The sequence below is a fragment of the Giraffa tippelskirchi genome, chromosome 1 (assembly GCF_054371585.1).
Source record: "Giraffa tippelskirchi isolate mGirTip1 chromosome 1, T2T-mGirTip1v1.2.pri, whole genome shotgun sequence".
NCBI lineage: Eukaryota > Metazoa > Chordata > Mammalia > Artiodactyla > Giraffidae > Giraffa > Giraffa tippelskirchi.
In genome coordinates, this window is record NC_137275.1 from 192,288,276 (window position 1) to 192,309,554 (window position 21,279).

Consider the following 21,279-nt stretch of genomic DNA (forward strand, 5'->3'; position numbering starts at 1 on the left):
CTGGTTTATTATAAGGGATATTAGGGCCTTCCCTGGAGGCTCAGTGGTAAAAAATCTTCCTGCCAATGCAGGAGCTGTGGGTTTGATCCCTAGGTTGGGAAGATCCCGTGGAGGAGAAAATGGCAACCTAGTCTCCAGTATCCTTGCCTGGAAAATTCCGTTGACAGAGGAGCCTGGTGAGCTACAGTCCATGGGGTCACAAAGGCTTGGACATGACTGAGCATGCACACATAAGAAATATTAAAAAGGATACAAATAAACAGCCAGATGAAGAGGTACATGATATCTGGAAGGGTCCTGAGGCATGGGAACTTCTGTCCCCATGGAGTTTGGGGTGTTCTACCTCATGGCACGTGGATATGTTGACCAACTTGGAAGCTCTCCAGACCCTATGGTTTAGGGTTTATATGAAGGTCCCATTATATAGTCATGATTGATTAAATAGTTAGCCCTTGATCATTAACTCAGTCCCCAGTCCCTCCCTCCTTCCTGACAATTAGGAGAGTGGGATTGAAAGTTTCAACATTCTAATCACATTTGAGCCTGTTGTTTCAGGCTCAAATGGCAAACAGCCCCCATCCTCAAGTTCTCCAGGGGCCCTTCTTTAATTTTTTTAAAATAATATTATCTATTTTGGGCTGTGCTGGGTCTTCGTTGCTGTGCAGACTTTTCTCTCATTGTGGAGAGCAGGGGCTACTCTTTAGCTGTGGTACACAGGCTTCTCATTGCTGTGGCTTCTTTTGTTGCAGAGCACGGGCTCTAGGGCAACCAAACTTCGTAGTTGAGGCACATAGACTCAGTACTTGTGACTCCTAGGCTCTGGAGCACAGGCTTTCGGGCTTAGTTGCTATAGTTGCTCTGAGGTCTGTGGGATCCTTCCAAAACAGGGAGCAAACCGTGTCTCCTGCATTGGCAGCCGGATTGTTTACCGTAGAGCTTCGAGGGAAGCCCTAGGGGCCCATCTTGAGTGTCACCTTACTAACAAACTCAAGTGTGGTTGAAAGGGACTTACTATGAATAACAAATGCTTCTCCTCTAAACATTATCACTTGGTAAATTACAGGCGTTTTAGGAGTTCTTGCTGAACCAGAGATGAAACCAAATATATGTATTTCTTATTATATCTCAATATTACAGTAACAGATGTGCTAAGTGGCTTTAGTTGTGTCTGACTCTTTGCGACCCTATGGACTGTAGCCCACCAGGCTCCTTTGTCCATAAGATTCTCTAGGCAAGAATACTGGAGTCTGTTGCCATGCCCTCCTCCAGCGGATCTTCCCAAGCCAGGGATTGAACCCAAGTCTCCTGTGTCTCCTGCATTGGCAGCCAGGTTCTTTACCATTACCTCCACCTTGGAAGCACATATTACAGTAATAGAAGTCAAAATAGTCATTATTCTTGGTGGTTACTACCTGGGAAGAGAACCCAAGGAGGTTTCTGGTGTGCTGGAAATACCTATATCTTAATCTTGGTGATGATTATATTAGTGTACACATATATATAATTTCATCAAGCTGTAGATTTAATGATTGTGCAGTTTATGTAAGTATACCTCAATATAAGGAAATAAACTTTCTATGGGAATTTCCTGCCGTTTCAGTGGTTAGGCCTCTGTGCTTCCATTATAGGGGGCACAGGTTTGATCCCTGGTCAGGGAACTAAGATCCTGTAAGCTGTGTGGACAGCCAGAAAAAAAGAAACATTATAAATTCTTTCACCTGGATTCTTCTTCTGTAATTTATAAGAGACAGTCAGGCCAGAAAGGGGAAAATTTTTAAAACTGTAGCCATAGGCTGAGATGAACCTGAGAGGACATTGAGTTCACCACATTGCCTTCAGCTTTACAAACAAAATAAAAATTCTCTCCAGATATATGAAAAACTGGGAATCACCTTTGCCTCTCCCAGTTCTCATACCCTCTCACATACTCACACATCTATTCCATCACCAAGCCCTAATTATTTTGTAAGCATCTTGAGTCAATTCACATCTCTCCATTACCCTGGTCCAAATCTGTCACCTATTGATCCCACCATTTGTGAAGGTCTCCTAGAAGAACTACCAATATCCACTCTTACCTCTTTTGTTATTCTGTTCTCCATTCTGCAGATTTTTTTAATGCAAATTTGAATAAGTCATCCCATTCTCACCTCCAGGTTAACTTTCTTCAGTGTCTTTCTCTTGTTCTTTGGATAAAGATAAAAATCCTTAATCTGGCCTATAAGACCTTGCATGATCTGGTTCCTAACTTGACTCCAGCCACATCTCATACCATACTCTAATTCCTTTCTCGGGTCCAGCCATACTGGCCCTCTTTCAATTCTTCCTAACCAAAATGCTCCCTCCTGCTCCAGGACCTGGGCACAGCTTTACCTCTATTTAGTTCATGGAAAGATTGAAGGCAGGAGAAGAAGGGGATGACAGAGGATGAGACTGTTGGATGGATGAGATTGTTGACTCGATAGACATGAGTTTGAGCAAGCTCCGGGAGTTGGTGATGGACAGGGAAGCCTGTCCTGCTGCAGTCCATTGGGTCGGAAAGAGACAACTGAGCGACTGAACTGAACTGAGTTCATCTTTTTGACTATTTGCTATTGTGATACTTAGTCATTCTTTGGATCTCAGTTAAAACCTTACTTCCTCAGAAAAGTGTTCCCTGGCCTCTTTGACTAGTTATAATCCTTCCCCTTTGAATTATTCAGTTTCACAGCACCGTATGCTTCTCCTTTGAAGCACTTAACACAATTAGAATTTTACGTTTATTTATATGATTATTTGATTAATGTCTCCCCTACTAGAAGATAAGCTCCTCAAGAACAAGAACTATAGTTATTTTTGCTACCATTATATCTCTAGTGCCTAGCACATACTAGCTCTCTACAAATAATTATTGAATAAATGGATAAATTAGTGAATGAGTGCAATTTGAAACTTCCAAAATTAATGTGTCCCTTGTTTGTCCACTCATACTAGTTTCTAATAAGAATCATTCATTCTTTTTCTTTTTATATATTTATTTATTTGGGTATGCTGGGTCTTAGTTGTGCCATGCAGGATCTTTAGTTGTGCCATGTGGAATCTAGTTCCCCAGGGATCAAACCCAGGCCCCCTACATTGAGAGGGTGAAGTCTTAGCCACTGGACCACTAGGGAAATCCCAGAATCATTCATTCTTAGTAGATAATTTCTTAGACCTGAGCATCATCTTTTCTGTGACTAGTCTCCTCCTACTATTATTCTTCTCTCAGTCTGGCTGAGATACTCTTCCTCTGTGCACCCACAGAAACTTTTTAGGGCTAATTTATCACATTGTATTGTAATGGTCTGTTTTCTCTCCCAATATGACTGTTTCTCCCACTAGCTTGAGAGCTACTCAAGCAAAGGACACCCTTATTTACCCCCACATCCCTAGTGCCTGGGAAGGCATCTACCATATTTGATACATTCCCTAGATGTTGAATGATTGAATGAAGAGTAAGTCAAATGTATGTTTCACAAAGTCCTCTAGGTATGTTCATAGTGATGTCAACAGTAGGTATAGGGAAGAGAATGTGATGAGAGTAATGCTGCAATAACTTGCTTTCAGAATCTTGAGTAAATCTATCTACTTATTTAAAATAGATTTTTTTTTCCTAATTAAAAAAAAGTGTTCAAAGTGCAATCTTGGAAAGCAAGAAAGGAAAAGATAGACACAAAAGAGAGTTTCCTGGTGGTCCAGTGGTTAAGAATCCACATGCTGTAGGACAGCTAAGCCCGAGCACTGCAACTCCCGAGCCCAGGAGCCTCAACTAGAGAGAAACCTGTGCGCCACAAGGGAAGATCCAAAATCATGCATCGAAGATCCCGAGTGCTGCAACTAAGACCTGATGCAGCCAAAAATGAAATAAATAAATAAGTGTTTTAAAAAGACACAAAAAATAAATCACCCATAATTCCACCCTTCAGATAACCACTGTTTACATCTGGATGTATAACTTTGTAACTTTTTTTTTTAATGTAACTGTATCTGTATTTATATACCATAAATGGTTCTTTTAAAAATTATTTCAAACTATACTATTTTAAAAAACTTTTATTTACTTATTTATTTTTGGCTGGGCTGGGTCTTCATTGCTGCACAGGCTTTTCTCTAGTTGCAGCAAGTGGGGGCAACTCTCTAGTTGCTGTGCATGGGCTTTTCATTGCAGTGGCCTCTCTTGTGGAGCACAGGCTCTAGGGCTTCGGTACCTGTGGCTCCCAGGCTCTAGAGCACAGGCTCAATAGTTGTGGCACACGGACTTAGCTGCTCTGTGGCATGTGGAACCTTACTGTATCAGGGGTTGAACTCGTGTCTCCTGTATTGGCAGGTGGATTCTCTACCACTGAGCCACCAAGAAGCCCTAAACTATACTATTTTATATTTTTAAATAAAAACCTAAATAATTCCCATTATCTTCATTTCCAAACCTCCAAGTCAGCCCTTGTAACCATTCCATCACAATGCAGTGTGCTACAGGAAGCCCATCAATGGTCAGGGGACAAAGGACTTGCTTGTTTCTTACTTTCTCTTTGTTTTGGTCTTGCCAGGAAGAATAAATAACAAGAAATGCTATAAAATACTTTAATACTCTGGACAAATTGAATTGTGTTATACATGCTTAGTAACAATAATTCCTCATGTTTACTTGCATAGATTCTTTGGCACAAACAAAGCAGATGTTGTCACAACGCATTTCCCTTGATGTGTTGGAGCTAATTAGTTATCTTTGCTAGCAAAAGACTCAGGAGGAAATCATTTGTTAGCAAAAGTACTTGGAATTTTAATTCATACAAATCATAATAAAACATAGTAAGAAAAGAGACCTGAAAGACATAGGAGCATAAACTGGCACAGATGGTAGCTTAACAACTGCTCTCTGGTGATGTGAAAATGTTAAGAAGTCCCCAAGGCATGTGAATGGTAATTATTTCACCCCTGTGGAAATATTTTTCTGATCCTGAGTCATAGATTATTAAAGGTGGAAAATACTATAAAGATACATGTGTATGCTAAGTTGCTTCAGTCATGTCCAGTTCTGCGACTCTATGGACTGTAACCCACCAGGCTCCTCTGTCCATAGGATTCTCCAGGCAAGAATACTGGAATGGATTTCCATGCCCTCCTCCAGGGGATCTTCCTGACCCAGGGATTGAACCCACATCTCTTTCGTCTCCTGCATTGGCAGGTAGGTTCTTTACCACTAGCGTCCCTGGGAAGCCCATTATAAAGATAGCTCATCTCATAGGAAACTGAAGCCAAAAAAGTCAAGTCACATAGGCAGACAACCCATGAGTGAGAAATGGAACCCAGGACCTCTGCCATTTTTTCAACTATTTCTGGGCCTGGTTGAACTTGTAATTGGAATTTATGTTAGCATTGTCCTAGTATTCTTATCTTTTCTCTTTATTCAAGACTTGAAATATTTTACCCAGAACATCAATTACTTTGAGACCAGAAATTACATTTCTCTATTTTATGTGTAATTTGACACACACTGATCAAATTTTTGTTAAGGACAGACAGTGTCTAAGCATTCAAGAATTGAAATAGAATTTAAATTATCCAAGTTCTTTGTTTTCTCTTCCTCCTTACCTTTAAACAATCTAAACAATCTCAGTTCTATTTGTCATCTCAATAAGATAAGAAAGAAAAAGAACAAATGAAACTTTTCCACTTATAAATTTAAGTGATCTATCTGGAAAAAGATGAGTGAAAATTGCCTCATCAAAAATACATTTCATGGTGTCACTCTACTTCCTTCATACTTTCCACAAATGCTTAATTGGGAGTTAAATATAAATGTAAGAATTTTAAAAGAATATTATGTATGATTTTTGTTGCAATATCTTTTACTAGCTATATCCGTCAACTCAAATGCAAGGCAATAAAAACAAAGACATAGGCATCAATTAATGATAGAAAAATAAAATGACTTACAAAATGGAATAAGGATTCTATTATCGTCAGATAATTACATAATAACATTTTCATTCTGGTAACATAAATACTAAATTTCCAGAAAATATTTTAAAAGTTATTACTGAGAAATGAATGCAATATTTTTAAATTTCCTTCCACTTATGGATGTGTTTATTGTTTTAAATAAAGTTGCAGATGTGAAAGGCTTAAAAAAAAAAGTAAAGAGTTGACATGGCAGTCTCAAGGCAGAAGTCCTTCCTCAGAGAAATCTGTTTTGCTCTTAAGGCCTTTCAACTGACTGAATGAGGTCCACTCACGGTATCAAGGATAAACTTCATTACCTAAAGTCAGCTGATAGTAGAACTGAAAAAAAATTCTCAATTTTATTGCAACATAATTGACATATAATATTAGGGTATGTTTAAGGTGTATGATGTGATATTTGATATACATAAATATTGCAAAATCATTATGTAAAAAATAGAAAAAATATATATTGATCTCTGCCTCTAGTATCTGGCACAGATCGCCTAAAACCTTGTAATTTTCTAGGTGATAACAGACTGGGAGTGGGACTTCTCTCGTGGTCCAGTGGCTAAGACTGTTTTCCCAATGCAAGGGGCCCAAGTTTGATTCCGGGCCAGGGAACTAGATACCACATTCTGCAAATAAGACCTCGCACAGTGAATAGATAAAAGTTAAAAAAAAAAAAAGAGCACTAGACACATCTTCGGTTTTAATAGTTTGTCTTTGATCTGGGTTCCTGATAGTCTCCATGAGTCTTGGAATTTTCTGGGTAATTGGTACAAAGATAGTAATGTCTTTGTTTTAATGACTCCTGGGTGGGGGTTGTTCATCACAAAGACCAAACCATGATTCAGTTCAGTTCAGTTCAGTCGCTCAGTCATGTCCGACTCTTTGAGACCCCATGAATCGCAGCACGCCAGGCCTCTCTCTCCATCACCAACTGCCGGAGTTTACCCAAACCCATGTCCATCGAGTCGGTGATGCCATCCAGCCATCTCATCCTCTGTCATCCCCTTCTCATCCTGCCCCCAATCCTTCCCAGCATTAGGGTCTTTTCCAATGAGTCAACTCTTCGCATGAGGTAGCCAAAGTATTGGAGTTTCAGCTTCAGCATCAGTCCTTCCAGTGAACTTTCAGGACTGATCTCCTTTAGGATGTACTGGTTGGATCTTCCCACAATCCAAGGGACTCTCAAGAGTCTTCTCCAACACCACAGTTCAAAAGCATCAATTCTTTGGCACTTAGCTTTCTTCACCGTCCAACTCTCACATCCATACATGACCATTGGAAAAACCATAGCTTTGACTAGATGAACCTTTGTTGGCAAAGTAATGTCTCTGCTTTTAAATATGCCATCTAGGTTGGTCATAACTTTCCTTCCAAGGAGTAAGCGTCTTTTAATTTCATGGCTGCAATCACTATCAGCAGTGATTTTGGAGCCCAAAATAATAAAGTCTGACACTGTTTCCACTGTTTCCCCATCTACTTCCCATGAAGTGATGGGACCAGATGCCATGATCTTAGTTTTCTGAACGTTGAGTTTTAAGCCAACTTTTTCACTCTCCTCTTTCACTTTCATCAAGAGGCTCTTTAGTTCTTCTTCACTTTCTGCCATAAGGGTGGTGTCATCTGCATATCTGAGGTTATTGATATTTCTCCCGGCAATCTTGATTCCAGCTTGTGTTTCATCCAGCCCAGCGTTTCTCATGATGTACTCTGCATATAAGTTAAATAAGCAGGATGGTAATATACAGCCTTGACGTATTCCTTTTCCTATTTGGAATCAGTCTGTTGTTCCATGTCCAGTTCGAACTGTTGCTTCCTGACCTGCATACAGGTTTCTCAAGAGACAGGTCAGATGGTCTGGTATTCCCATCTCTTTCAGAATTTTCCACAGTTTATTGTGATCCACACAGTCAAAGGCTTTGGCATAGTCAATAAAGCAGAAATAGATGTTTTTCTGGAACTCTCTTGCTTTTTCAATGATCTAGCGGATGTTGGCAATTTGATCTCTGGTTCCTCTGCCTTTTCTAAAACCAGCTTGAATATCTGGAAGTTCACAGTTCATGTATTACTGAAGCCTGGCTTGGAGAATTTTGAGCATTACTTTACTAGCGTGTGAGATGAGTGCAATTGTGTGGTAGTTTGAGCATTCTTTGGCATTGCCTTTCTTTGGGATTGGAATGAAAACTGACCTTTTCCAGTCCTGTGGCCACTGCTGAGTTTTCCAGATTTGCTGGCATATCGAGTGCAGCACTTTCACAGCATCATCTTTGAGGATTTGAAATAGCTCAACTGGGATTCCATCACCTCCACTAGCTTTGTTTGTAGTGATGCTTTCTAAGGCCCACTTGACTTCACATTCCAGGATGTCTGGCTCTAGGTGATTGATCACACCATCGTGATTATCTGGGTCGTGAAGATTTTTTTGTACAGTTCTTCTGTGTATTCTTGCCACCTCTTCTTAATATCTTCTGCTTCTGTTAGGTCCATACCATTTCTGTCCTTTATCGAGCCCATCTTTGCTAATAGAGTTTGGCAAGAGAATGCACTAGTCATAGCAAATACCCTCTTCCAACAACACACAAGAGAAGACTCTACACATGGACATCACCAGATGGCCAACACAGAAATCAGATTGATTATATTCTTTGCAGCCAAAAATGGAGAAGCTCTATACAGTCAGCAAAAACAAGTCCGGGAGCAGACTGTGGCTAGGATCATGAACTCCTTATTGCCAAATTCGGACTTAAAATGAAGAAAGTAGGGAAAACCACTCGACCATTCAGGTATGACCTAAATCAAATCCCTTATGATTATACAGTGGAAGTGACAAATGGATTTAAGGGACTAGATCTGGTAGAGTACGTGATGAACTATGGACAGAGGTTCGTGACATTGTACAGGAGACAGGGATCAAGACCATCCCCATGGAAAAGAAATGCAAAAAAGCAAAGTGGCTGTCTGAGGAGGCCTTACAAATAGCTGGGAAAAGAAGAGAAGCGAAAAGCAAAGGAGAAAAGGAAAGATATTCCCATCTGAATGCGGAGTTCCAAAGAATAGCAAGGAGAGATAAGAAAGCCTTCCTCAGCGATCAATGCAAAGAAATAGAGGAAAACAACAGAATGGGAAAGACTAGAGATCTCTTCAAGAAAATTAGAGATACCAAGGGAACATTTCATGCAAAGCCATGATTAGAAGCATGGAATTTTCATTTCACCTCTTATTCTCCAGAGAAAGGAATTGAAGCTGATAATTGATCAAGCTTATGTGATAAGCCACCATACAGATACCAACTGTATAGTGTTCAAGAAATTCCCAAGTTGGTGAACACATCCATGTACTACTGGGAAGGTGTTGCACCCCCAGTTCCACAGGGACAGAAGCTCTTGTGCTCAGGACTCTCAGACCACCTTGATGTAGCTCTTCATTTGGCTGTCTATCTGTCTTCTTTATCATATCCTTTGTTATATAATAAACCTGTAAATGTAAGAGTTTCCCTGAGTTCTGTGAGCTGTTTTAGCAAATAAATCCGAAGGAGAGGAGGTCATGGGAACCCCCTGCTTATATCCAAGTGAAACAGAAGTTGTCAGTAACCTGGGGACCTACTACTTGCCATTCGAACCTGAAGTTGAGGGCAGTTTGTGGGACAGAGCCCTTAACATACAGGATCTGACACTGTAGGGTCAGATTTGAGTTAACTGTTAGGGGAAAAAAGGAGGAAGACAGGTTTTTTTTAAAGATTACTGCAATAAAGTTAAGGTTAACTAACACATCCATCACCTCACATAGTTACTTTTCTTTATGTGTGATGAAAACTTTTAAGATTTACTCTTTTAGCAACTTTCAGCTGTACAATAGAGTATTGTTAACTATGTAGACTATTGGCCAGCCATATCTAATCTACAAAATACCTTCACAACAACACCTAGATTGGGGAAGGAAATGGCAACCCATTCCAGTATTCCTGCCTGGGAAATCCCGTGGACAGAGGAGCTTGGCAGGCTGCAGTCCACAGGATCTCAAAAGAGTCAGACACGACCCAGCAACTAAACAACAAACAATAACAGCCTAGCAAAGTTGACACATACAACTAATCCCAGTCCACCCCTTGTCAACTTAAAATCTATACTTAGCTCAAGTTAGACTTAATCTTCAGATAAGAACGATAACAAAATCATACTTTTGCCTAGTGTAATACAACTATCCCACATACAACCAAAAATACACCAACTCTTTCCCCAGAAGAGAACACAAAATTTTGGGGTGATGTCCATGCTTCACTTTGATATCTTGTAAGTGAAACACTTCAATGTAAAGTTAACTTCATTAATGCACCTTATGTTATATAAAAGGATAAGAAACAAAGGTATTTGATACACATCACAAACATATTCTAGTTGAAGGTAAGGTTTTTCCAGTAGTCGTGTATGGATGTGAGAGTTGGACTATGAAGAAAACTGAGTGCCAAAGAACTGATGCTTTTGAACTGTGGTGTTGTGGAAGACTCTTGAGAATCTCTTGGACTGCAAGGAGATCCAACCAGTCAATCCTAGAGAAAATCAGTCCTGAATATTCATTGGAAGGACTGATGCTGAAGCTGAAACTCCAATACTTTGGCCACCTGATGCAAAGAACTGACTCATTGGAAAAGACCCTCATGCTGGGAAAGATTGAAGGCAGGAGGAGAAGGGGATGACAGAGGCTGAGATGGTTGGATGGCATCACTGACTCGATGGACATGAGTGTGAGCAAGCTCTGGGAGTTGGTGATGGACAGGGAAGCCTGGCGTCCTACAGTCCATGGGGTCGCAAAGAGTTGGACACTACTGAGCAACTGAACTGAACAAACATATTCAGAACAAAAAAAAAGAAGAAATATACATAAAATTGCAATCCTTTCCTTGTTTCTGCAGCTTGTCATGTGGTCATAGCTAATAGCTTCTTCCAATACCCATTCCATACTCCTTTTGCCCTCAGGAAGCACCTCAGCTGGTTGTGTTTTTTGCAGTAGGAGGAGCTAAACCTTTAATCCTGAACAGTTTGGGTCCTAAGTTGTTCTGCTTACGTTGGGTTGTTATAGTTTTCCATAGGCTTTAATTACAGGGCATGGCAATACTAAGATAGTCTCTTAAGAGATCACCTGTATTCCAGATGTAATCTTCCATATCTCCATTGTATGGTAGCAATCCAATTTTCCCTTGGTAATCAGGATCAATTACTCCAGCCAATATAGTAACTCCCTTCTTTACCTGTTGATTGAAAGTAAGAGGAGCTCATATTAGCCAGGTGGCAGTCTTAACTTTGGTTAAATGGAATTGTTGTATTTCCCAGCAGAAGCATTCCTCCCTTTGAAACTAAAACAAACAGAGCATTAGGTTATGGGGACAGAAAGCAAAAATTTTGCTAGTAGATTACTAGGCATAATAGTGAGGGCACCACTTCCGTTTCCACCCCTTGATTCCTCAAGCTGTGATTATTGGATATTGACAAAATAGCACAATGAATTGGACACTGATTTAGAGAATATGCAGGCTCCTGGAGAAATCTTTGTGCATATCTCTGATTTCATGGGGTAAATTCCCAGAAGGAAGAGTGCTGAGTTAATGGGTTATAAACATTTTTAAGGTTCTTGTTAGATTAAATTCCATTGCCCTTCAGGAAGGTCATGTCAGAGTTCATACCCTTTAGAAACATGAGTATAGTCTATTTCAACACACTGTTATCAATTCTGCTGCTGCATGTTGTCATTATCAACTACTTTGAATAAACTGTTCTCAAAAGAGATTTTTGTTGAGGAGGTAAATAAAAAATCTTACAGCCGACATAAGCCAGACTTTTTTAGGTATAGTACATTGATAGAGAAAGACCGATGAGGTCTTTGCTGGTTGGAAAATTGTTGCGATTATGATAAAGAAATTTCCAAAGCGACCTCACCTTCTACTTAACATCATCATCTCCAACCTCAATAGAGCACAGATTCTGTTTGCTGTTGGCCAATAAAAATCATCATACAAAAGCTAGCTTGTGATTAGAAAGACCCTCTTATAGGTAAAAATAACTAGTTTGCAATGAAGAAGGCAGCTCAGTTGTATCTTGTAGAACTGAATGCAATGAAATAGTGAAACAGCCTGATGAATAAACAGGGCTTTGGAACTGGAACAAGGATCCCTGTGTCTATTTTTATTTCCTAACCAGGGATCAAACTTGTGACCCTTGTAATGGAAGTGAAGACCACCAGGGAAGTCCCTAATTATACTTTAAAAAGACACACACAGGGCATCTCTGGTGGTCCAGTGGTTAAGAATTCACCTGCCAATGCAGGGGACATGGGTTCGATTCCTGATCTGGGAAGATCACACATGCCACAGGGTAACTTAGCCGGTGCACCACAGCTACTGAGCCTGTGCTCTAGGGTCAATCAGCTGTAATTACTGAGCCAAGCACCTAGAGACTGTGTTCTGCAACAAGAGAAGCCACTGCAATGAGAAGGCCACATACCACAACTAGAGAGTAGCCCTGCTGGCCACAACTAGAGAAAGTCTACTTGCAGCAACGAAGACCCAGTGCAGCCAAAATAAATAAATACATAAATAAAAATTAGAAAAAAAAGACATACACAAGACAGTAATACACATATACTTAGCACATAAGACACATACCATGTACTCACAACATACACAAGAAACACATACATACCACACACAATACACACAAGACATATAACACATCACTCAATACACAGAACACACACCACATACATATACACAATATACAAGACTCCTACATAAACAGAGCACATACACAATGAATAAACTATTGTTTTCTGGCTGTTCCATAACACCTCTCACCACTTAGAGGCATCCAAGAGCCCACAGTCATGACAATAACTGATTGAAATGGTACCACCATTATCTTGAAATGTCCTGATAAGATTTGATCCAACGTGGAGGACCTGTAATTTGGAACAAGTAAATTTATCTTTTTCTCTAGAAAAAGTAAAAAGAACAATCTTGAAAAGGCTTTAACATAAGTATGCTCTGAATTGTCAAAGAAAAAATACTGCTAAGTCACTTCAGTCGTGTCCGACTCTGTGCGACCCCATAGACGGCAGCCCACCAGGCTCCACCGTCCCTGGGATTCTCCAGGCAAGAATACTGGAGTGGGTTGCCATTTCCTTCTCCAGTGCATGAAAGGGAAAAGTGAAAGTGAAGTCGCTCAGTCGTGTCCGACTCTCAGCGACTCCATGGACTGTAGCCTACCAGGCTCCTCCATCCATGGGATTTTCCAGGCAAGAGTACTGGAGTGGGGTGCCATTGCCTTCTCCGCAAAGAAAGAATAAGAGACTGAATAAAGCATAAAAAGAATAAAATATTGTGAAATTAAAACAGGCAAAAAATATGAACAGGTATTCATAAAAATCAATCAATTTAATTAATAAACACTTTGGTAGTTTTAATAATGCCCACAAATTATTTGATATTTCTTCCTCCAGGAAATGGAGTTTAATTTCCCTCTTCCTGAGTATAGGCTAGACTTAGTGACTCACTTCCGAGACACAGAGTATGAAAAGGAAAAAATAATAACTTTTCAGTAGAGAGATTTGGCAGATAAATTGATAAAATATAATAATATTGACAGACTGATATTATATACTCCCTGACGTGATGAGATGAAAAGGCACTTCAGGCTTATGGTATTTTCCCCCCAAATCTATAACTCTAGTTTAACAATGAGAAAACATTAAAAAAAAAAAAACTAAAGGACATTCTACAACATATCTGCCTAGTACTCTTTGAAGTGCTGAGGTTATGAGAGACAAGGAAAGACTAAGGAACTGTCAGAGACTGGAGGAGACTAAGGGGACTTGACTATAGGATGTAATGCAGTATCTTGGCGTGGATTCTGAACATATAAAGGATGTTAGTGAAACAACTGAGGAAATCTGAATACAGTTAATAGCATTGAATCAATGCTACTTTTTTACATTGTTATATGATAAATGTATCACAGTTAGATGTTACCATTGGGTGAAAAATATACAGGAAATCTCTATGATCTTATAATTCTTCTGTAAATATAAAGTTATCTCAAAATCGGAAGTTTAAGAAAATATAAATAGGATGTCCTTGGTGGTCCAGTGGTTAAGAATCTGCCTGCCAATGCAGGGCACATGAGTTTGCTCCCTAGTATGGGAAGATTCCACATGCCACAGGGCAACTAAGCCTGTGCACCACAACTACTGTGCTCATGTGCCGTAACTACTGAAGCCCTCATGGTCTCCAACAAGAGAAGCCACCACAATGAGAAGTCCTCACATTGCAGCTAGAGAGTAGCCCTTGCTCACCACAACTAGAGAAAGCCCACACACAGCAATGAAGACCCCGTACAGCCAAAAATAATAAATACATAAATAAAATTAAGAAAAATATGTAAATAAATGAATCAATTAGAAATCCTTAAAAGGATGTCCTTAAATGGAAAAGTAGAGTTATTGGGGTGGGGGGAGCGGGTAGCCCTCAATAAATAAGAGACATAATTTGAATAGACACAGTCAAAGAGAGACTTAGTGAATTGTAAGGTTGTTCTGAGGAACTCACCAAGAGGATGTCACAAAAAGATAATATGTAGTAAAAAGACATGGAGGATAGAAGTGGCATTAGTGAAAAAATGCCAAAGTGTGGGTTCTGTCTCCAGAAACTCTGAAAAGACCTGGCAAAAGCTATCTCAGTCTTACCAGAACTCTGGGAGATAGTCAAAAGTTTATAGCAACTAAATGCTAAAACAGAGAAAGGCCACTGAAGCCCAGCAGGGGATCTTTGTGATGTTTTATCTTATCCTAGCCCCACCCTCTCCACTGCTCTCTGGTGCGGTAGCAGTCTTAAAGTTGGCAGCCCATGTTCCTGGCATGGGTACCTGCTTCTGGAAGAAGCAGAGGGGACCTTGTTCCAAAAGAATAGTTTGTCTTTTTGACCTGACTGAGGTTTCCCCAAAGGACTGATGTAAAGGGCTTTCCTTTGTTTCACTTAACCTGGAACTCTATGGGGCAGAGAAGCTATACAGAGGACTTTCCCTAAAAACATTGAAAGGCAAATGAACAAATTAGCACTTGCCTGGACAAAAAAAAAAATAGTTGGAGCAAATGACAGGCACACCAAAATTCTAGGGAGGAAAATGCAGGGAGTGATATTCGATGAGGGGAGGGAATAAGGACTTTGAAAGTTTCCTGTATATACTGGAATCCAGAAAACCATATACATGAAAAGGGAAGGATACATGCTTAGAGAAGAACTGAGAAAACCATACGTTTTCACTTCTGGACGTTCTTTAGGCTCAGGGAAAGCAGGAAGTGGAGGTTAAGTCAGGGTTGCAAACAACCTGCCTGAGCATGGGAGTGAAACAACACAGATCACCGCAAAGACATGGAGATTTTTCTTTCCCCCTTTTCTGTTCCTTTTTTTTCTTCTTCTTTCTTTTCCTCCAAGAATGTCAAGAAATCTCTCTGTCAAACTACAATTAAGAAATATGGTTACGTTGGAGAAGTTATTTGCTTTTAGAAAATAAACACTGAATTATTTAGGAGTTTTTATTCAATATTCTAATGATATTTCTTACTTACTCTCAACAGGTTCAGAAAAGAGAAGCAAGTTTGCTAATTTAGTAATCATTTCTGGGTTCTACTGTGTGATGGGTGTGGTGGATGGCAGAGATCTGACTTGGACCTCATCTCTGTCCTCCAGGAACTCATAGACTGGTAGGAGAACCCATCTACCTAAAATGCCAGACAGCCTAAGGGACATAAGATGTGTGAATGGACCATGGGAGCTCAATCGAGGGAGAGGACCAGGAATGCCTTCTTAAAAGAGGTCATATAAACTAATTCTTGAAGGATGTTGAGTGTTTCAAGGGAGACAGATGAATAGAATCTGTCTTTGATTGGAGGAGTGAAGGAGAATGACCACTAATTGTTCTCCAATAACCCCATCTTTCAGTTAGAAACGAATCCTCCTTAGCTAGGTGCTTGGCAGTCAGCTGTAACACTTTTTATTTTTTGGCTGCACTGCCTCTTCATTGCAGCTGGCATGCTCTCTAATTGTGGCACGAGGGCTTAGTTGCCCCATGGCATGTGAAATTTTAGTTCCCTAACCAGGGATTGAATCCGCATCCCCTGCACTGAAAGGTGGATTCTTAACCACTGGTGTGCTACGTGTGCTAAGTTGCTTCAGTCGTGTTCGACTCTTTGCAACCCTATGGACCATAGCCTGCCAGGCTGCCCTGTCCATGGGATTCTCCAGGCAAGAATACTGGAGTGGGTTGCCACGCCCTCCTCCAGGGGATCTTCCCGACCCAGGAATTGAACCCATACGTCTGGTGTCTCCTGCATTGCAAGCAGGTTCATTCCCACTGAGCCACCTGGGAAGCCCCTTGCTTCCTATAGTTATACATAAATGTACACACACACACACACACAAATACATGTATACACACACATTTGCCCTTCCATATCCCACTGGTTCCAGATTTTTTGCTCTAGACATATCAACAGACTCATATCTTATATGTTTTTCCTGCTTAATCTGGCTACAAGTGAAATAGCTGTAAGTATGGAAACCATTTTGTTCCTGAGAGGTTCCCCGCCACAGCACAGTGAGGCAGTAGGCATGTGGACGAGCCGTGGACAGGCGCATCTTCTTTGTCACCGTGGATGGAGGGTATTGCTCTCTTTGTACAAATCAATTTGTAGGAACAGAGGAACTGTAATTTTCCTGGGAAGCTTTCTGTCTTTCCACAAAAGGGTCTTTTGAGGAAGTGTTCAATGTGAGAATCACAAATGCTTTACTTTCCTTTTTCCAATCAAAACATCTAACTTCTTTATGTTACTTTATAGGGTATTGTAAGTATTGTTTTGGTCTTTTCAGTATCCTTGCTTTTTGGTAACAGAATCCTGCTTTTACTTTCAATTTCAGTTCATGCAGTTTGGACTGGGGCTGACCCAACCATTTAACCCTAGGAATGCATGTGTAATTCAGTTCTGTTCAAAGCTGGAGGTGTGGGGGGAAATGTTTTCATAACACTAAGATCACGACACTAGAAGAGTATCTATAATGAAGCTGCTGGGATCCAGCAGGAGGGAGCCTATCTTAAAATAAAGTCAACACTGAGAAAAGCAGAACCAAGGGATAAAAGCCAAACTTGATAACGTTACTCTGGGAAACCTGCTGCAGTTTGAATACAGTTTCTGTCACTGGAATCAAACAAAACTTGATAATCCATAGAGCATATCAAAAACACCTGTCTAGGGGTTTCCCTGGTGGCTCAGTGGTAAAGAATCTGCCTGCCAATATAGGAGACATGAGTTTGATCCTTAATCGGGGAAGATCCCTCCTGGGTGGAGTAACTAAGCTCGTGCGCCACAACTGTTGATCCTGTGCTCTAGAGCCCAGGAGCTGCAAGAACCAAGCCCATGTGCTACTGAAGCCCGAGTGCTCTAGATCCTATTCTATGCAACAAGAGAAGCCACTGCAAAGGGAAGCCCATGCACCGAAACTAGAGAAAAGCCTGGGCAGCAACAGAGACCCAGCACAGCCACTAAATAAACAAAAAATTTTTTAAAATTAAAAAAATACCTAAGTGACACTTTGGCAGATGTTATGCCTACCCAGATGTTTCTGTTTTAAAAAATTGACTTGTATTCCATCTTATTCCGGAAAGTATTGTTGGTCCCATCTAGTAAGAAGACTGTTCCTTTGTGTTCTGTCCATTTTGTTCTGTAGGAAGGACACCAGCTGGATTTTAGTGATCTTAATCCTGCCTCCACTCCTTCCTAACAGTGAGACTCTGAAGAAATCAAGGGGATATATCTGAACCTTGGTTTCCTTATTTTTCAAATGAATGTGTTACTGAATTATACTGAGGATCACATAAGATCACATATATGACTTATAAAATGCTCTAAAATTTTAAGAATTATTATAAAGTAGACTTTTAGGACCTAGGAAATCCCTCTTCCTTTCTATAGCCTGATTGTGTTGTAAAATTTGGAGTTGAGTAGAAAGGCCACATCATCCTCCAAAGATTGTACTATTTATACTTTCCTTATGAGAGTGTCTATTTTTCCACATCTTAGCCAACACTGAGTATTATGAATTTTTAAAATATTTGCTAGTCTGGAAAAAACCAACAACTAAAAATATTTTAGCCTGATTACTACATTTTAGCCTTGTGAATGGTGCTTTCAAGGCAGCTGGAGGTATTTTAAAAAAATCTTCCAAACAAGAATCCTAAAGTCTATCAAATACAGAGCAGCAACTGCTTTTCTCCTTCCCTCTACCAGCTGACTATTCAGCATGGTAATTAGATAAGATAGTTGGCCAGAGGCTATTTTAAAAACATTCTTCCTTATTTACTTGTGACTGTGCTGGGTCCTCGTGGCTTCGAGAGTTTTATCTCATTGCAATGACTGGGGGCTACTCTCTAGTTTCAGTGCTTGGGCTTCTCACTGCGGTTGCTTCTTTTGCTGTAGAGCATGCGCTTTAGAGCAGAGGCGCAACTGTTGTGGCACACAGGCTTAGTTGCTCCTTGGCATGTGGGAATCTTCCCGGATCAGAGATTGAACCCATGTCTCCTGCATTGGCATGCAGACTCTTCACCGTTGAGCTACCAGGGAAGCCCTGGCCAGAGTCGCTTACAAGCTGTTGGGGACCTCTTCATTTCTGCCTCCTTTGTTGTGTGAATAAGTGAACACATGCCCTCAGTGAACCTGCTAAATCATGACCCAGTGATCCGCATCTCTTCAAGTCCGTTTCAGTCCATGCTTGGTAACTTCTGAAATCATTGCATGATTCAGGTCAAATTTGTTCTCCCAGGAGTTGGTATCTGGAATGAAGGATCTATTCATACATTTAAAATACAAAAGAATGATTAGGGGTAAAGATGAATAAAATAATATTCTATTCTATTTTATAACTCTTCATGCTTTTCAAAACACTGTCACAGCGCTCGTTTGAAACTTTCAAAAGCCCTGAGAAATAAGACAATATCATCTCCATTCTATAAAGGAGGAATTTGAGTTTCAGAGAGGTAAGGCAACTTGCAGAAGCAACACAGTAACAGCGTGTGTCTGTGTGTGTATGCTTATTTGCTTAGTCATGTCCGACTCTTTGTGACCCCGTGGACTGTAGCCCACGAGGCTCCTCTGTCCATGGAATTCTCCAGGCAAGAATACCAGAGTGGGTTGCCATTTCCTTCTCCAGAATTACGGCAGAGGCAGGACTAAAACCATGTCAACAGTCTTTCCCCTTTATCACACTGCTAGGGACGCCGTTCACTTTCTGTAGTGGTGAAATCAACACTCACAAAGGCCCATCACAGTCTAGGAAGTTCATTCTAGGCACAGGTAGCTCTGTTAAGGCCATCTGCCCCTCTGGTTCTTTGTAAAACCTCTTCTCATTGGCCAGAACCACGAGGTATCTCTTATACTAGATCCTGTACACCTGTCATCATCAGTGTGTAGACAGTGCTAGTGACAAAGGGTCCCTCATCCTTCACAACTAGTTAAGGATGGAATATCAAGCAGTACCCTAAGCTTCCAGGTCAAGCTGTAACATTACTGAGTGTGTTGATAATGAAGTTTTTCTACTATTAATGGGGATTCAGCTGAAACAATCAGCAAGAACCCGTTAAGAGAGAAATTTCTGGCCGCAGCCAAGAGATTGTATTTCAGCCAATTCTCCTAAGTATATGAGCCAGATGGGAGAGGGTGGGGGCCAGAGGAAGACATAAAGGATAAAACATGATTCAGGAAATTGTAAAAGAGGGAAATGAGAAAACTCTAGTGCTTCTGGGAAGGAATGTCAAGAATAGTACTTTGCCCAAGCAAAGACTCAAAGAGCTTTTCACCCTCCCCCCTCCATCCCTTTCTGTCTCTTTTTCTTTCTTTCTTTCTCTTTTTCTCCTCTGCTTTCCTTCCTTTCTCTCTTCCCCTCCCTCCCCACTTTCCTTCCTTTCTTCTTCTTTTTTTTAACAGTCTGGATGTACATGGATTAAAAAATGCTGGGGATTTAATTTCTCTAATTACTTGGAAGACCATCTGTGCCCTGCTTTCACACTTAAACCCTTGCTGTGGCGAAGGAACCGCCTGCTAATCTGGTCAGTCCTCCTCTTCTCCAGTCTTCCCTACTTCCCATTCCCTACCATCTGGCTGTGGGATCACTTTTGTTAGAAAGTAGGACTGGGGGATGGAGCTCTAGGCAGAGATCCTTCCCACCCAGCTGTGTCCCTGGTACCTTGGGGACTGGCAAACATCAGGGACCACTTGACATCAGCCCACTCTTGGCCACCAACCAATATCCAAGAGCTGCCTCTGAGTGGAAACCGATTCTAGCTGAAGGAGTGTTTTTCTCCTCCCTCTGTGGAGACTTCTACTCCTTTATCTCCCTTTTGCAGACCTGACTTAAGTTCAAGGCTGAGTCATCAGGGTGAGAAGGAAATAACTTTTCTATGCTTAAATGCAGGTTAACGACATGATAGCAGAATTCTGGTAATTACAGTATATTGATCTACTTAAAATCAGCCTCTACAATGAAAAATCCTGAGCAAAAACGGATTTTTTCAAATTTCTATTTACCATTTACAATGACATTAATTGTGGGCTGATGAAGAGGACAAAGTTGGTTTAAACTACTGCATTTTTTTTTTTTTTTTTTTTGCTGTTGAGCAGTAAACTCCCATCAATTTCATCTACTCCTTCCTACTCTCCCAAGAATATGGGGAAGAAAGAAAATAGAGCTAAAGATGAGGGCAAGAGTAGTAGAAAAATGAAGAAAGTTGCTTCAGAGGGTGGCTCACATTTCTTATCAACTTCTCTTTATTTATTTATATTTTTGGCCATGTCACATGGCTCATGGGATCTTAGTTCCCGACCAGGGATTGAATGCCGGACCCTTGGGAATCTTAACCACTGGACCGCCAGGGAATTTCCAACTTCTCTTTCTTATATCTCACTGTTCACCTATCCACCATTTCTCTGACTGATCTGCAGACCATCTCCACACTTCCAATTTTCCAGAACTTCCTTTACTGAAATAAGCCACGCCCACCTCTTGGTTCAGAGCTTGGTTCAGGGCTGGTCCTGGCACAAAGTCCATTAAAAGAGACTTTGCTCTTTTGTCTCTCTGAGTTCTACAGAAACTTCACCCAGTTTCTGAGTGTTGGTTCCAGAGAGTTAGAGTGAGCTCAAGAGTTTTTGTTTTGTTTTCTAATCGCTCTCACAATTTGGAAACACTTCTCTTTTTCCTGGTAAACCTTCTGGCCTGAG

The 21,279-nt window shown here is 40.6% G+C and overlaps 1 protein-coding gene across 7 annotated transcripts in view; it reads left to right on the top strand.

Moving 5' to 3' along the window:
- UBAP1 (ubiquitin associated protein 1) overlaps positions 1-21,279 on the top strand; it is a 111,610-nt gene that overhangs the window by 2,824 nt on the left and 87,507 nt on the right. For 3 of the 7 annotated variants that reach the window (XM_081519523.1, XM_081519508.1, XM_081519538.1), the window contains exon 2: positions 5,099-5,203. The gene's annotated coding sequence lies outside the window, so the exon portion shown is untranslated. Of the gene's footprint in view, positions 1-242; positions 276-4,756; positions 4,939-5,098; positions 5,204-15,591; positions 15,718-19,989; positions 20,112-21,279 lie in introns of those variants that run through there. The other 4 variants (XM_081519492.1, XM_081519531.1, XM_081519546.1 and 1 more) reach the window with 4 other exon arrangements.